Source organism: Ambystoma mexicanum, chromosome 8 (genome assembly GCF_040938575.1).
Source record: "Ambystoma mexicanum isolate Mex_15411 chromosome 8, UKY_AmexF1_1, whole genome shotgun sequence".
Taxonomy (NCBI): Eukaryota; Metazoa; Chordata; class Amphibia; order Caudata; family Ambystomatidae; genus Ambystoma; species Ambystoma mexicanum.
In genome coordinates this window covers 1,713,906,591-1,713,919,513 of record NC_090929.1, presented here as the reverse complement: position 1 = coordinate 1,713,919,513, position 12,923 = coordinate 1,713,906,591, and the positions used below count along the sequence as shown (strand labels likewise).

General features: G+C 48.5%; 1 protein-coding gene across 4 annotated transcripts in view; it reads left to right on the top strand.

Annotated features, from left to right (window-relative positions):
- Window positions 1-12,923, top strand: part of CHST15 (carbohydrate sulfotransferase 15) — a 615,742-nt gene that overhangs the window by 501,572 nt on the left and 101,247 nt on the right. The gene's annotated exons all lie outside the window — the stretch shown is intronic.

Sequence of the window (12,923 nt, the reverse complement as noted above, 5' to 3'; positions counted from 1 at the left end):
TAATATGAGGCCGGGAAGCCCAAAAAGAAACACACCAACAAAGGTTACAAAGAAACATACAAGTGCTTTATTTCAAGCTACAACAGTTACCAAGTCAATTGACAAACGGATAGCTATTCGGCTCTCAGTATAACATAACGAACTTCAACGAGGGTTCGATGTGTTAGTGAGAGAGCGCATATTGGAATACCCGGGCCTTTTATACAATTCGTCCAGCCCTTGGCCAACCCTCTTGCTGGTTAACCATTCTGTGAAATACAATACTGGTCTAGCGTTCCTTGCCAGGTCAATCCTTTAATATATGCATTTCGATTAGTTTCACTGATATAAGTAGCACATTTACATATAGGTCAACAGTAGGACAAGGTCTCTGTTCGCGACCCCGACAAGTGGCCTGCAGGCATATTAATTATTCAGTTGTACGGAGGTCAGAACGGCCAGAATCTTATTCAGAATGTCATTTGGCCTCCATTTTGATGTTCAGGGTGATTTCTACATAAAAGGAGAACCTAAAATGGCGGTTTAATCCAAGATGGCGGCTTACATTAATTTCTCTAAGGTCAAGACCTTGTCGTGGAGTTTGTTCGCGCATGATGTTTAGACAACTTGGCGTAGGCCAATACACATGCAATTATTACAATAGGAGGCATAATATTGTTTCTATTCTGACAAGGGGGTAGTGCCTGCCCTGCCTGCCGTGGGTGGCTAGCTCAGGGGGTAGTGCCTGGCCTGCCTGGCCTTCCTGGCGTGGATGGCTATCTCAGGGAGTAGTATCTGGCCTGCCTGGCATGGATGGCCAGCTCAAGGGGTAGTGCTTGGCCTGCCTTGCGTGGATTGCTAGCTCAGGGGGTAGTACCTGGCCTGCCTGGCATGGATGGCTAGCTCAGGGGGTAGTGCCTGGCCTGCGTGGCATGGATGGCTAGCTCAGGGGGTAGTGCCTGGTCTGTCTGGCATGGATGGCTAGCTCAGGGTGTAGTGCCTGGCTTGCCTGATGTGGATGGCTAGCTCAGGGGTAGTGCCTGTCCTGCCTGGCCTGGATTCTGGTCCTGTCCCTATGAGGGTACAATGTGTGATGCCTGGTAGGGGAGATGGGCATACAGTGGGAGGGCAGGGAGAGTGGGTGTAGGGTGGGGTACACTGGGTGGGGGAAGACTGGGTAGAGGAAGGATAGGGTGAGGTAGGGAAGGTGGACTGGTTATAAGTGTGGTAGGTAGTGTGGGTGGGGTGTTATAACAGGGGAAGGTAGGGTTGGTGGATTGGTTTTGAGAGGATGAGGTAGTGTGGATAGATATGAGTAGAGTGGAGTGCGCATAGAGTGGGATGACGAGGGCCGAGGTGAGGAGACAGCATTATATAGGGTGTGTGGAGTACATTGGGGTGAGGTAGGGTGGGTGGGCGTAGAGAAGTATCTATCAACATTCTTTTCTGGCTCATGCCAGACTTTTCCCCAGTTTTACCAGCCTTTGAGGAGAAATCTTCACTAGTATAGCAGGAACCATGTGTGGCAGTCTAGCAGGAACCATGTGTGGCAGTCTAGCAGGAACCATGTGTGGAAGTCTAGCAGGAACCATGTGCAGCAGTCTAGCAGGAACCATGTGTGGCAGTCTAGCAGGGACCATGTGCGGCAGTCTAGCAGGAACAATGTGTGGTAGTTTAGTAGGAACAATGTGTGGTAGTTTAGTAGGAACCATGTGTAGCAGTCTAGCAGGAACCATGTGTAGCAGTCTAGCAGGAACCATGTGTGGCAGTCTAGCAGAACCATGTGTGGCAGTCTAGCAGGAACCATGGGTAGCAGTCTAGGAGGAACCATGTGTGGCAGTCTAGGAGGAACCATGTGTGGCAGTCTAGCAGGAACCATGTGTGGCTGTCTAGCAGGAACCATGTGTAGCAGTCTCGCAGGAACAATGTGTGGCTGTCTAGCAGGAACCATGTGTGGCAGTCTAGCAGGAACCATGTGTGACAGTCCACCAGGAACCATGTGTGGCAATCTAGCAGGAACCATGCGTGGCAGTCTAGCAGGAACCATGTGTGGCAGTCTAGCAGGAACCATGCGTGGCAGTCTAGCAAGAAATGTCCACCTCAGGAACAAAAGGAGGGATTTGTTCAGCAACATGGTTGGGTTCGGAGAAGCGCTGTGCGGGTGGTCGAGGGTGTCCAAAGCAAGCAGGGGAATTGGGGAGCACGCACACATGTAACAGAAACCTGTGGGAGGGCATGTGAGCAATGCACAGTGGTAGTGGTAGTGGTGCTCTGTGCAGTGTGCATGCTTCACGGTGGCTGGTGACTGAGGGACAGAAAACAAATGTACACCTGGAAAAGTCCTCTGTGTTTCAGAGGTTTCATGACGCAAGTGTTGCCATTTCTCTGGCAACCAGATAATGTGTGTGAGCAACACCCCTTCCTCTCTCTCTTACCTAATGGTTTGTGCCACCAAATGCCCTTAAACCTAAACCAAAATTAATATGTATTTGTGTTTTGTTAAGTTCCAGCTTAGTTTGAGAGCAATGCAGAGCTGTGGAGTACGGGAGGGGGGAGGGGGGACGGGGGGGTGGTTATGGGCAACGATACTGGAGGGTTATGGCGGTAGAGGTGCAGAATGATCAGGTGTTCGGTCTAGGGGTCCTGCTCTGCACCCAGCTCATATAATGACATGATGTTAGCAGTCGGTTGGGACGGTGGGGGCGTTACAGAGTTGGGCTGTGGATACAGGGGCTGGTTGGAGTGCTCATGAGGTGAGATGTTGGCATGGGCTTGTGCTGCAGGTGGTATAGGGTGGGCTGATGCGGGTGGTAATGAGGGTTGCAGCATTGATATATTAGCACCCCTATTTCTGCTCCGCCCCTTCCTCCTCACCTGTCAGTCATCCTCCTCAGGCATTAGTGTTCAGTGTTACCCCTCCTGAGCTAAGGTTGTCTGACAATGTAGCCTTATTCAGTAAGGGGTTAATGTGCTGTGGACCCTGTTTTCTCTTTGGTCTTTTGCTCTGTGGTATTGTTTGAAATAGAAGGTCCCTTGTGCTATACCGTTTTTTATGTGATCATTGAGTGTGCATGTGGTTAGTTTTGGCTGTTAGGCGGTGCTAACGTGCCACCTATAAACCAAACCTATTGTAGTGGAGTACAGGTCGCAGGGAGATAGGATATCTCATTTCAAGTCGATTTTGGGGTGAGCTTTTAAAATTGAATTGGGCGTTTTCATTCCTGTGCACCATTCTGCATTGCTTGTTTGCTGCCTCCATTTTCAAAATCAATTTTATGTGTGTATATCTTTGTACATCTCTGTGCCAATCTTCCAATGTAATTCCTTTCCTGCTGGGCATTCCTTACTCTCTCCGACTCAATCTACTAGGCATCGCAATGAGTTTAGCCAGAACTGTGCGGTGCTGCCACTCCTCTCTCGTTCCTTGATTAAAATGCTCTGCTCTCCTATCCCTCTCTCCTATATTATCTAACTGCTACACTACCACCTATCCCGTTCTCTCTCCAAGTCCGGCAGGAAAAAACACAAAAAGACATCCTGAGTGCAAACCCTAGACTTCCCATTGCAGAGAGGTTTTCACTGATATCCTTTTTTCTGTCCCCTCTCCTGATCTTTGGACCCCCCCCATCTCATCTCCACTCTCTCTCCTTCCACACACTCCTCTATTAACAGTGTCACCGAGTGGGAGGGCCGCTTGGAGGCTTTGCATCCTCTCATTGCTTAATGTCTGTCACACTGGCACAATTCTGATTCAGGGTCCACAACGCAACCTCCTTCTCTTTGACTGCATCGTGCCTTCTCTCATCAACCTCCTTCCTTTCGCCTGCATTTCCCCGTTCTCCCTCTCTCCCTCCTCTGAATGGTGTGCCACGCCACTGCACCCCACCACAGAAACCTTCAAAAGCACTGACCACCTGCACCTGTCGACTCTCAGCACCCGCTATGCCAACAAACACTCTTCTGACAGCTGTCTCGTTCTTATGGACATTGAACTTGACATTCTCGCTATTACCGAGACTTGTGAGCTCAGTCATTAACTTTAACTCCCTCCTCCCTGATGAATTCAAGATCACCTCCATGCCTCAACCTCACTGCACTGGTGGAGGGGGGGGGTGCCTTAATCTTCCCTGAGTGGGTTCCTGCTTCCATCCTACCTACCCAGACCTACTCCTCTTTTGAAAGCCTGGTTTGCAAGTTGGTCACCTCTCCCACCTCCACCCTGACTATTGCTACCATCTACCGGCCTCTAGGCACCACCTCCCTATTCCTCTCTGAATGGGCCGACTTCTTCTCTTCTTCTCTTCTTTACCTTCTTCCACCCCTAACCTTCTCCTCCTGGATGACTTCAACATTCAACTGGACTCTCCGAGCTCTGCATGCACTTTATTCACTGACCGCTGGGCCTCACTTTCCCTCTCCATTCTTCCTTCTGGGCCAACCTACACAGCTCGACACACTCTGGATGCCCTCATACACCCTAACCTCTCTCCCCCCACTAGTCACCCCTCTCTCCTGGTCTGACCAGTCTCTCCTCTCATCCCATCTGGGTCCCATTGGCCCCTTGATTGCCCCCCCAAAAGTCGCACCAACCTCGTTCACTAACACCCACCCAATGAAACGAGTGACTGCGGCTGCCTTCGCCTCCACCTTCACCACCCTCAGCCTCCCACATCTGACCCTTCTTCTGACTCTGCCCTCCGCAACCTCCATCTTTCCATCATCAACACTCTTGATATTCTCTTCCCAGTCATGAGGATCTATCTGAAACCTGCCTCAAAGCTTGACTCTTGGTACGACACCAAACTTGCATCCCTGAAAAAAAAGTGCAGGGCAGCAGAACGGAAGTGGCAAACCTCCGACTCATCCTCTGACAAACTGGCCTACCGTCTGCTCCAAAGGCAATACAGACTCTCCATCCATGCCAAGAAAAGTGCTGACATACACGGATCTGCGGCGCATCCAATAACTCGGCTGAACGTTTAAAAATCTGCAGGGAACTAGCCAAACCCTCTGCAGTCTCCTCCTTCCCTTCTCCTTCCCAGGCCCTCTGCAATGCATTCGCCTCACACTGCCACCAAAACGCAAGACATTCTGACCACTCTTTCTACCCTCCCTCACAAACCAACCCACTCCCCTCCACACTCACCCCTCCCCTCATTCCCCCTCCTCTTCCTTCTCTCCTGTCACACCTGAGGAAGTTACAGAAGTTGTCTGCTCCATGAAGGTCTCTTCTAAACAGGTCTCCCCCTGCTCATCCTGAACCATCAAGGATAACATTGGCTCTCTTGCCCCTGCACTTGCTCATTTCTACATTCACTCCTTTATCACTGGATCTTTCCCCTCCCACCTTAAGCACTCCCTTGTGCGCCCACTCCTGAAAAAAACATCCTCCGACCCTTCCTCTCCTGCCAACTATTGCCTTATCTCCATCACCCCCTTCCTGTAAATCTTACACTGAACTTGTTGGTGGCCTCCACGACCATCAATCTGGATTCTGAGCATCCAAAGGCACGTAAACTGCTCTTCTGAACACCCGTGAAGAACTGCTCACATCACCAGACTCCAACTTAACAGCTCGATCTCTTTTCTGCATTTTACACAGTTAACCATTCCATCCTCATACAAAGGCCCCACAATACACTTGGTATCTCAGAATGGGCACTGGATTGGCTGTCCTCTTTCCTCACTAACTGCCCTTCCCTATTCATCTTGGGCCCCTTCTCTTCTCCTCTCCTACTTCCATCTCCACCCATGGTGTCCCCCAGGGCTCTATACTCTCCCCCTGGCTCTTTAACATCTACCTTGCTCTGCTTGCACGCCTCATCTCCAACTTCCAGTGTTACGCAGGCGACACACAGCTCTTCTTCAGACTCCCTGCTGACCCTCTTGCACCTTCCATCATCCCTGACTGCCTATCTGCCATCCAGCACTGGTGTGCCTCCAATGATCTCTGCCTCAACGCCTGTAAAACTGAGATCATTCCCATTGGGACCCCTGCTCCCTCTTTCGTCCCCTCACTCTGGCCTTCCTCCTTGGGCTCTCCCCCTGCTCCTTCAACCGAAGCCAGAAACCTTGGAGTCGTCTTCGACTCCTCTCTCTCCTTCCTCCTGCACGCTCAGGACATTCCCAAGAAGTCCCTCTATCAGCTCTTCCTTCTCAAAGGAATCCTAACTTTTCTCACTTTCCCTCAGAGGCTCAATGTGACCCAAGCCCTGGTTGTCTCTAGACTTGACTACTGTAACAGCCTCCTCCTGAATCTGCCTTCTTCCACTCTGTGACCCCTTCAGATTATCCAGAACAGGGCAGCAAGTCTTAGCCTTAACCCAGGGACCGCATCTTTCTGGCACTAAAACGTCTTCACTGGCTCCTGGTTGCTGCATGGATTAAATTAAAATCCCTCTGCATCGCCCACAAGGCTGTCTGGGCCCTGGGACCACACTATCTTCAACTTTATCTCTCTAAATTCTCTCCCCCTAGACCACTTCACTCCTCTGGCACCGAATCTTTGTGTGTAAAGCGTTTTTCTAAACAGAGGGCAGGGGGTCACTCACTTTCCTTTGCAGGCTCCATCCTTTGGAATAGTCTCCCCTTGCACCTTGAACAGGATCTTTTCAAATTCCAAAAGGTCCTTAAAACTTTCCTCTTTTCCTCCTCCTTCTCTCCTTCTTTCCTCCACTAATCCGCTATGAACTGCCACACCCCATCAGCCCAGCTCCTGTCTATCCACAGTACTTTGCATCTGCACTCCCTCTGCTCTGGAAACTCGCACTTACATCTCCTGCGGCCCAGAACGTGAGCACTCATTCCTAGCACTTCATCCATGGCTCACCCACAAGCTCTGACTCCCCAGCACTTACCCCTCTTCCCTCTTCCTTTCTGCGCTTGCACGTTCTGAATACTCACAAGGCATGGTAGGTTTGTCCCTGTCCCTCCTCCCCCTCTACTCTTAATTTTGTTTAGTAATTCATTTCCCTCCCTCCCTGCCCTGTGGGCGCTTCGAAACAGTATATTCTTTATTGCATAAGTGCCTAACAAGCAAACAATGAATAAATAAAATAAATAAATATAAGGAGGGACACAAAGCTTGTAGGTATTGTCTGATAATTTATCATCCCATGGACTGCAAGATGTAAGGTGATATAGGGACTGATTCCAAAACTGTAGCAGCACCTGCACCGGCGCGGCTGGAAATGGCTATCAGTAATGGGGACAAATAAACTAGTCCCTGCTTAGTAGGTGACCTGGTTAAAGTGGCATTGAATGCTACAGAGCAGTGCCCTTTACTAGGAGCAAAAGACAGGGTTTCACCCCACCCTGGCCTTCTCATGCCGCTACCAATGTATCTACTCCAGGGTTGGGTGAGGCGAGGCCCACAGTGCTGCAGGAAGAGGGGCACAGGAACTACCCCGAGGAGGTGTCCCTACCATCGGTAATTGAGGTCTCAGATGCTGAATTATTATCATGTTGTCAACCACCTGTGGAGCTTTGTGTTTCAGTATTGCGTACAATCTCTCCTCCAACTGTGTGTAATAACCATGGTAACTGATTTGGAAATCTGGAATTATCTCTGGAGTTAATTCTGTGTTCGGCAATACCTAACTGCTCTTTGGGCCTCATTATGAGTTTGGAGGTAGCTATGGTGCTAATCGCGCCATGGCTGCCTCCAAAATCGTGTCTGGGTCCGGGTTCTATGAATGAGGAATTACCGGGTCATTCCAAACATGGAGGACCTGGTAATTCCTCAATCACAAAACCAATCCCCATTCCCATTTGAGCCCCCATAGGGCTCAATGGGAATGGGGATGGAGCTAATAACGGGCCCATTAACAACGGTCTGACCAGACATTCTGAGCGGGTCCCGCAAGGGAACCTCGTAATAGGGCGGAATGGGTTTAACGGCACCGGTACTATTATCGGCGACGTTAAACCCATTCCGCCCACCTCATAATGATGCCCTTTGTCTTCCGTGTCCTCTTCATCTGCCTCGTCATCGTTTTCAACTCTACCGATGAAGACTGATGATTAGGCGCCTCTATTGGGGGCTACCTCAATTTCGGCTCTGAATTTTGTCCTCGCGTCATTCGTTCATTTATATGAAAATATAACCTCAAATTTGCTGAACCAAAGGTTTTTGAAGAATACCTTGAATTCGAAGGTTTTACTGCATCTAAGGATATGAGAATTCACCTTGATCTCCAAACAGCTGACCCCCGCTTCAGGAGGCTACTCCATCTCCAATGGAAGAATTGAAATTGTGCCTTTTGACACAGGGTGCCGCCGAAGTGCAGATAGAAACAGCTCCTGAGTTGGAGGTGGTTGTGGAGGGATATTTTATTGACTGAATACTCGAGCCCGATAGAGGTTGTAGCAACTGAACTGAATAATTCTAATACGGATCTTAACTATTCCATCTTTTATCAACGCTGGAGGAAAGAATTGGGGGCAAAAAGGGTCAAAAGCAACAAAAGATAACCAAGAATATGAGATCAAGGAAGTTCCTGGGATCTATTAAGCTGCCAGACACACTGCGTGTGGAGGATCAGAGGGTTCAGAGAGACAAAAGCAAACCAGGCCCCCTCGGAAAGGACAGAGCAAGCAAAAAGCTGAATATCCAATGACCCACCATAATCTTCAATTCAGGTGATGGAGGACTTGACGGAGCCCTGGCTTAACATGTCGAGATACCCGATTAAGGAAACCGCGCAGGAGTCTGCTAATCTAGGGCCACAAAGGGTCTTAAAAGTGAGCACTATCCCAAGTACATTATCATTGCCCACCACAGTGGTTTCTTTGAATACTCTTCCATGTATCATAGAAGACAATAATAGTTCATGCCCCAAGGAGAAGCCCTTTAGCACATCGGAGCACTGGTGGGTTGCCTCTTTAAAGACCAATGGGGGGAGCGGACCAATAGGGATGTTGGGTGAATGTAACTATGCTCTAGTGGGATTAATGTTCTTAATAGGGCGAATGTGCTATCGTTCCTTTGATCAGTCATCAGCTATAGAGGTGGAGTTTTTCTCTGTTAGATCGTGTGCTGCTAAATTTGAAATCTAGGTTGGTGTTTCATCCAACTCCTTTCGGCAGAAGGAGATAAGTTGTTACCCTTTGGATATGAATTGTCTGAGGCTAAGTCCACCTTGGTATCTAGGGTACACCCTTCTGTAGCGAAGAGAAATCGTGTGGGGAACAAACACTCTTGTAATTTCCCTTCATTGAGAATTTTTTGTTTCGGGGGAAATTTGTCTGGCGGGAAGGTTTGCGGTACTGATACAAATGTGAATGCATCAGGGGCTGTGACTGATTGGTCATGGTTGGTAGCGGCTCTTGTTTGTATCCGACGTAGCAGAATGGGCATCCCTGACAGGGTGGGCTCCTGAAATAGACGGGGGTATTTGCATCTGTTCCTGGAGTGAGAATTTGTTATAGGGGATCAGGCTGTATTCCTTGAGCCCCCTTGTTAGATGGGTTTTCGATTCTTTTGAACCCGGTGATTAAATGACTTAAGGGCTGTCCTGCAGCTGGATTACTTATTGACTTCCGAGATGGGATGGGGCTTCTTGGGATGCCTTGGAGTTACCCGTATTTGTATATCCAGACAGTTGAAGTTTCATGGGATCTACTATGCTCTTCTGATCATGCCTTGACTCTTCCAGTGAATGTCTAATAGAATCCTGAAGGGATAACACAAACCAGATTCATAGATGACATGGCTGAGATGGTGGAAAATGAGATCACGTACCAGAATTCCTGGCGCATTTTGATATTTGGTGCCCTAATGCTGATTGCTTTGAACCAATAGAGCACCCTGGCACTATTTCAATGACTTAAACCTCGGCCGCTTTTCGAGGTAGGGCATGGGGTAATCTCATGAGTACTTGGGATGTACAACAAATGTATGGCTGTATTAAGGGTGATATCCTGGGAAAAGGTAGAGCTCTGATTGACCACATTTATGCCTCTAAGGACATTTTTCAGAAGTGTGTACATTTGCAAATGATTCCCTCCGAGGTTAGTGATCATGCGATGCTCCTGTTGGTTTGGGTATAAGTCCGCGGATATCTGTAAAGTCTAAATCGGCTGTTAATTTAGAGGTAAATAAAGGTGGCAGAAGGATGTGCTGGTATGGTGGCATGGTGCAAAAATGTAACTGCATGATGGAAAGTGCGGTTCAGTAAAATGGCCCGTTGCATACCCTTATTCGGAATAATTACTCTTGTGTGTTAGTTTATGACTAGATACGCCAGCCTGGTAGGTCTTGGTCTAGAATAAGGCATGTTTTTATAGGGTTATTCAGTCCCAGAAAAGAGGATTAAGAGCAAGCGTAAGAGCTCTGGGAAGAATTGAATCATTATTCAAATACATAGAAGTAAAAAATATAAAGAAGTTTATAAAAACTTCCGCTTATATCAACATGATTTGGAAGCTCTGCTGATTGCCTTGGGCGTGCAGAATTTAGAGAGCTTTTGGTGGGATATGAAAATACATCATCATCAATCATCCATGCAGGTTATCCCCATTGCTGAAGTTAGCAGAACCATTGGACTTATGCAAAGGGTTTAACACGTGACCATACTCTTGAGGTCAAAAGTCCCTCTGCTTGGTCCCTAGAGTTTGATTTGGAGGCCATATACAATATAAGTTCTAGACTGGTGAAATCAGGGTTCCGGGGCTGCATGGTCTGTCAAATGATACTTTAAAGAAGGCTCCAAGGTTGTGGGCTGATGTGCTGTTGGTTATATTTGAAGGGATTGTGCGGGATAAAAGATTGCCCCCATCGTGGACCTCTTCAATTGTGGCCCCAATTTTCAAAAAGGGGGTTCGGGCCAATCTGACAAATAATAAACCTATAGCGCTTGTGAATAAGCCCAGTAAAACGCTCGCCATCATAGTCTGAGAACAACTAACCCCGTGGGCTACAGAAAACTGTAGAATGGATCCATTTCAGACTGGATTGGCTAAAGGCAAGGTTACTGCAGTGAACTAAAGCTGTGCCCAAGGGTGTCCTGTTAAACCTGGCATTTGTGGATTTTGCCCTTGCCTTTGACAGTGTTAAGAGGGCTGTTTGTTGGTTGCAGTTGGAGAAATGGGGGTGTCCACCCTGTTGAGTGGACATCATGAAGGCACTGCCCATGAACACCTCTATTCAGGCCAGATTACACTCAGGTGGGAAACTTTCAGAACACATTTGAACAGAAAGGGGATTAGAACAAGGGTGCTGACTGGCCGCCACCCCTTTTAATGTATTCATTTCAGACCTAGCTGAAGCACTATAGTGTGCAAGAGTGTCCCCGCCGTGTCCGGGTACGCCTCATTGCACGAGACTGCTGTATGTGGATGATCTGATCTTAGTTGACCAGACGCTCCTTGGGCTGCAAAGGCACCTGTGGGGGCATCGGATTTATGCAGATTCTAAAGATCTACTAATGAATGTGGGAAATCGGAGCTTAGGGTCGGATCAGCTGAAACAATCTAGTCAGAAGTATAAGTGGCACCTAAGTTCGGGATATTGGAGGCGGTTCCAGCTTTTATTTATTTGGGCTCTCTGATGGTGCAGGGTGTTATTAATGGCAGTATAATTCACGCCCTAAAACCTAAGACAGCGCGTTTGGTTGTCCAGGTGAAGTGTATACACATGAAATTTGGGAAGTTCTCAGTTATTCCTAGGATTAGATTTGATAAAGTAAGGCTGTTGCCATGTGTGGAGATCCTGGTACATGGTCACATCATCCCATGGAAATGCTTAGAGGGACAGTCTCTCTATTTGCCACTGGGGGTCCCTGAGGGCATTCCCGTGGGTGCAATTCGACATGAGTTGGGACTTGTGTCCTTAGCAGAGGCGTTGCTAGGGGGTGCTTACGGGGCTGTACCCCGGGTCTTTTGGTTGTAGCCCCGGATAGAATCTCAGGGTCTACAACCAAAAGGCCAGCTAGCCCCGAGTCCCGGCAGCCCCAATATTAGTGTAGCCCCGGATCTTTTCCAGACCTAGCAACACCCGGACCTTGGCGGCCCTGGTGAACTGGAGAATGTTATCGCTTTTCAGGAAGCTTCTGTTAGCAGAAGTAGCCACCCTTTTCGAATTAATGAATGATGAAATTAGGAGTAGAGAAGATACGAATCTTACGTGAGCTTGAGGTAACCATAGAGTGTCTATTAGGAAAGCCTGAGGGGGGTAGAATACGGCGTGGAGACAGGGTTGGGTGAATACTGTTCAGGAGTTTAGACAATGCAAGTCTCAGGAGGATAGTGCAGGGGCAACGTGCTCGCCTTGGAAGCAAGACGACGTGGAGCAATTTAGGTTCGATCCCCGGGTCTGCGCTTGGAAACCTCTGGGTATTAAGCGCGTTATAAATAACCCATCATATCATCAAGTCATTGATGTAAAACCCTGAATCCTGTCCCAGCCTGCCTCCAAAGCTTCCCTAACTGAAAGGTGAGGACTCAGTTCCTACGGTTTCGCCTTAATTCCTACTAGTGAGGAAGGGGGTGCTCGAGTGGCCTGGCCAGACATCTTGGGGGGGACGTCGTGTTTGTAGTGAATTGACTCCGGTGGAGACCCTGAGGCATGTGGCCGTGGAAGGTGCTGGTCTTGCTCAGCCTAGAGAATTCTACTAACGTCGGTGCACACCTGGCGATGGGGGGTGCTTTGCATGACACCCCCTTAACATTAGCTGCTGTGAAATGTGTGTCTGCCGTGTTCGCCAAACCGAGTAATTCGGACCACAAAGACTGGGGAAATGTTACCGCAGTCTGTATGCTGGTAAATCGCTCTTATTCTATACATTCCCCATGAGGGTATTATGGAAATGGAAGTGTAGGTGAAGGTATTAGATTGGGACGGATAGCATTTACTCTTGAATGGTATTCATTTATTGAAATAACATTGGAGTGTGACGTGCGCCCGCCTTTTGTTACTTTAAATAATTCGTCATAAATGTAAGGTA